Raw genomic sequence first — 5,115 nt, 5'->3', positions numbered from 1 at the left:
ATTGAAACAGGGTCTCATTGTGTAGCCCTGGCTATTCTGGCACTCGCTCTGTAGACTAGGCTAGCCTCAAACTCAGAAATCCACCTCTGTCTCATGAGTGCTGGGATTAAAGCATGCACCACACACCCTGCAAACAAACCTCCCTTTATGCATCTATCTTTTTTGTTCTATCTGCAGCCCCTCCTCTTTAAATCTGTTCTGGTTTTGTTTGTTGACAAGGTGTCTTGTAGCCCCTATGTGGTTGATAATGGCCTTGAACTCCTGATCTTCCTGCTCATTTAGCTGTGTTTTCTCTGTAAGACACATCCCAGGCTTCCTGCTTCAAGGAACCCTAGGCAGAGTTTCAGATATGGAACAGGCCATTTGAAGCAGTCAAAACACTGAAAAGAAAGACCCCAGTGTGAAAACATGGCTGTCACCAGACCAGGAGGACACTGTTAATAGCAAGAGAGCCAAACAAGAGGGCTTGCTGTTTCCATTCAGACAGAAACAGATGGATTGAGGAACCCACATTTGTATTCATCTTTGTGTGCTTGTGTCCGTCCACAAATAACACACAAATGATGGTTTGTGTGTTATAATTAAGTTTAGCAAACAGGCACTATAAAAAATGCAGAATCCATGAATACTAAAAGAGTCACAGTGACTCTGTTTCCCAGTCTCTGGACCGGGGAGTTGGATATCTCCTGCCCAGTGATATTAACCTACGCTAAGATTTCTTGGAGACATGCTACAGGCTAACAATCTATTCCTGACATTTGCAAGACCCTGATCTAGAAGTTAGGGCTTCTCAGTTATCCTAGCATGTCTGGAGACTTCCTGTAGCAGGAGCCACTGCAGAAACCAGGAAGAGACGTGGTCTCTGTCAGTTACTTGTCTTGTGGTTGTGACAATGATATCTGATAAAAAGCAACCTAAAGAAGCTGGGAGTGGTGGCACACGCCTTTAATCCCAGCACTTGGGAGGCAGAGGCAGGCGGATTTCTGAGTTTGAGGCCAGCCTGGTCTACACAGTAAGTTCCAGGACAGCCAGGGCTACACAGAGAAATCCTGTCTCGAAAAACAAAACAAAACAAAAAAGCAACCTAAGGAAAGAAGGGATTATTTGTTTTCATTCATTCATTCTTTTTTTAAAAATTTATTTAATGTATATGAGTATATTGTAGCTGTCTTCAGACACACCAGAAGATGTCATCAGATCCCATTACAGATGGTTGTGAGCCACCATGTGGTTGCTGGGAATCTCTCCAGCCCCATTTGCTTTCTTATTACATTATTTTGGTGTGTGGGGAGAGAGAGAGAGAGAGAGAGAGAGAGAGAGAGAGAGAGAGAGAGAGAGAGAGAGAGCGCCTTGGCAGAAAGTGTGCTTATCTGTAGGAAAGATTTATTCCAACTTCAGTTTGAGGGTAAAGCCATCATGACGGAAAGGCACGTAGCAAGATCGAGAAGTAGCCTTTTGCGTTGCAAACAACCAGGAAAGACAGGGTGGTGTGGGAGAAGGGTGGGGATGCAGGGGCCTAGTTGCCTTTCTCCTTGTGGTGTGGGACTTCAGAGGGACACCATGGGTGTCCCAATGTGGCACCCGCATTTGCTCTGGATCTTCCCTCCTTAGGTAAATGAAAACTCCTCCCAGACATGGCCAGAGGAAAGGCTTTTAGGCCGTTTAGATTGTATACAAGTCGATAGGCAAAGTTGACCACTGTAGTCACTTGAAAGATTACATAAAAATAGTGTGTGGTTGTTTTTAAGTCTCTCCAACAATGCAAACTCTTCTTTTAAAGAGATGTTTGTTTGTTTTTGTTTCTGTGCATGTGTGAGTCTGCATGAGTATATACATACCAAGTGCATAAAAGGGCCCTGGGAAGCCAAAAGAGGGCATTGGATTCCCTAGAACTGGAATTAGAAATGGCTATGAGCTGTTATGTGGGGGCTGGGAATTGAGCCCCTGGCCCCTGCAGGGCTAGTGAGGGCTCTTAACAGCTGAACCATCTCTGTAGCTCCCACATAGTTTCAAACCTAAATTACTTGACATAACTAAATATTAAAACCTTATTTTTTCTATCAAAATAAAAATATTTTCAAATATATGATGTCTTCTGTTTCCTAGGCATCCAGTTGTTATAGCAAAGACATAATAGTTTCTATCGGTACCACGTAGACGCAAGGCATTGTGAACTGCTGCAGAGGGGAGAATGACCCAGCTTTCAGGCCCAGTTTCACTCAATCCCACAGTGTATTTTGAGGTAAATACCAGAGTTGTGGAGAAATGGATGCTTTTTCTCTTGGGAAAGAATGGGATGTTATTCAAGCTTGGACAGCCTCCCTGCTATCATGGAGATCTGACATCCCATCCTGCAGACCTGCAGAGAAATGTGTGTGTGTGTGTGTGTGTGTGAGAGAGAGAGAGAGAGAGAGAGAAAGAGAGAGAGAGAGAGAGAGAGAGAGAGAGAGAGAGAGGACACAGCCGCCACAGGTCTTGTTTGAAGGGGCACAAAACACATCCAGACACTAAATTCTCAGTACAGAGAAGATTTATTACTCCAGAGGGACAAAGCAGGTTAGATGGGGTGAGGGGGAGGGGCTGCCTGTGGATCTGACAAAGACAGCAGCAGGAATTTCTTCAGGAGTGTTTTTTAAGGAGAAAAGGGGGAAGCCTGTGTTAGGATGATTTGGTGATGATTGGCCATGTTAGCCAGTGTAGCCATATAATGAATTTTGATTGCTGGATCTTGGTGTTTTGATAGCTGGACCTTGGAGTTTCAGGCATAAGGAAGTGGCCAGAATAAGAGAACAACAGCCCTTGGTGGCTTAGCTTTAGGAACATGATCTGTTTTAGAGAGAGAGAGGGAGAGGGAAAGGGATAAATCTCTCAGCATCATGTTTGCAATGCTTGGTTCTGTTACAGAGCCCTTCACTCTTACCATGGGCAGAGCTGTCACATGCTCTTGTGTGAACAGATGGTGACAAATGGGGAAACTCATTCAGCACAGGAGATGTCACCAGCCTACCACACTGCCAACAGAATACTGGGTTGTGGTTATCCGAGGGCCGGATGAGGAGTTTGGTTGTTAGGCAGACACAGGCCTGGGATGAGGGAGAGGGAAGGGCTCCTAGCACTGTGCTGTCTGTCTGGGTGTTACATGATGTTCATCAGGTGTGTGGAAGAATGCTTCCGGGTCTCTCTCAGCACACGAGGATAGGCAAGAAGACAAGGTGTGGCTAGTGGGCCCTTATATTTTTCTAAAATTCAGACAGGAGACCAAGAGAGGAATATGGACAAACAGACACATGAGCCATGAGAAAGGATGTAAAGCCATTTTTTCCTCCTAGATTCAACCCTGTCACAGTTTTCACCCTCCATAATGGAAATGGGGATTCTGTTCTCTGGATATTGAAGAACCAAGGACCATTTTTGCCATGCAGAAGATTCCAGCCTGTGTTGTTCCTTTGAGACATGACTGAGCTACATGGGGTAGCTTTCGAATCCTACACACCATTCATGCAGAAGGAATCACACATTTCACATTACTGAACACATGTGTTGTGTAGCCCTGGTCATCCTGGAACTCACTCTGTAGACCAGGCTAGCTTCGAATTTGGAGATCCACCTGCCTCTGCTTCCCAAGTGCTGGGATTGAAGGTGTGTGTGCACCGCCCATCTCAAGAAAGTATTTTTTTTTTTTTTTAAAGAAATTTGTTCTGTGGGGTAAGGGATTTTGTAACTTTTCTTTTGTTCTTTTTTCTTCTGCCTGAAACTGTAGCAAACCATTCTACTAGAGGCCTGGAGAGATGGTTCAGTGGTTCGTATGCTGTTTTTCCTTGGGACCTGGGTTAGGTTCCCAGCACCCATAGAGTGATTAATGACTGTCTGTAACTCCAATTCCAGGGATGCCCCAGCTGGTAGGACCCAAGTGTGTGTGTGTGTGGGGGGGGGTGCATTCCAAAGCAGAGTGCCGGAGTGGGCCGGGAAGAAGATGCTCAAGAGTCCAATACTCTCTCCTAGATTTCATGGGCACTAAACCTGAATGTGGTACACAGCTATGCATGCAGCCAAAACACCCATACACATAAAAATATTAAAAATAGATTTTAACTAAAAAATTCTATTAAAGAGTAATGTACAAATTGTATTGCTATACTTGATCAAAGATACTTTGTATCAGAAGAGGCACAGACAGGACCACAAACCATCTAGCTCCCAGCTTTCCTTACTCCTGCCTTCATTGGCACCGGCCAGTCACATTTTTTATTTATAAGTGACACTTTGGCATGGAAACTTCAGGTCCTCCCTGCCTGGTGTTGTCTTCCTGTAGTCCTAGTTACTTAGGAGGCTGTGGCAAAGGGGCCAGAGGCTGAAGTCCAGGCTGAGTCACTGAAGGAGGCAGCTGGTTAAAAGAAAAAGGGACCCAGGGCAGCGCAGTGGTAGAGCCTTTGCCTAGCATGCAGGAGGGCCGAGGTTCTTAGTGCTGTAAAATTAAACAAGGCGCTGAGAGGATGGTTCAGCGGTAGAGGCCACAACTATTCTTACAGAGCACCAGAGCTGGAGTCCAAGCATCCACGCGATGGCTCACAATCGGCTGCAACTCCAGTTCTAGGAGGTTTAACGTTCTCTTATGGCCTCCTTGGACGCTGCACACCCATGGTGCATAGACATACATGCAGACAAAATACTCATAAACATGGGGCGGGGTGGCTAAGTATCTTTTTAAGAGGAAGGAAGGGAGGGAGGGAGGGAGGGAGGGAGGGAGGGAGGGAGGGAGGAAGAAAACTCTCCATGAATTAAAAACGAACAGAAAGCAAAATAAATAACTGCAAAAACAGACACCCTACATGAAAATAAAGGAAAGACAGTGTGTGGATGGTAGCATCTCTCGTGTAATAAAGAAAAGGAGAGAGTGCCACCGGCGTGCCATCCAGAACCTGAAAGAGAAGGGTATTATTCAAAGAGCCATTCTGCCCAGCAAGCATCCAAGCCTAGGATTTGGGAAAGCCCACGCGGGCGGACATGGGGCGGGGCATGAGTCCAGTACGCCCATTGGGCCTCCCACTGGCTTATTTGCATGGTCCGAGTGGGGCGGGGCCTCAGCTGACGTCACCCGAGGACAGCTTAGGCGGC

The sequence above is a fragment of the Mus caroli genome, unplaced genomic scaffold, assembly GCF_978045245.1.
Source record: "Mus caroli unplaced genomic scaffold, Mus_caroli_1 scaffold_16, whole genome shotgun sequence".
Lineage (NCBI taxonomy): Eukaryota > Metazoa > Chordata > Mammalia > Rodentia > Muridae > Mus > Mus caroli.
Note: the sequence above shows the minus strand (reverse complement) of the source record.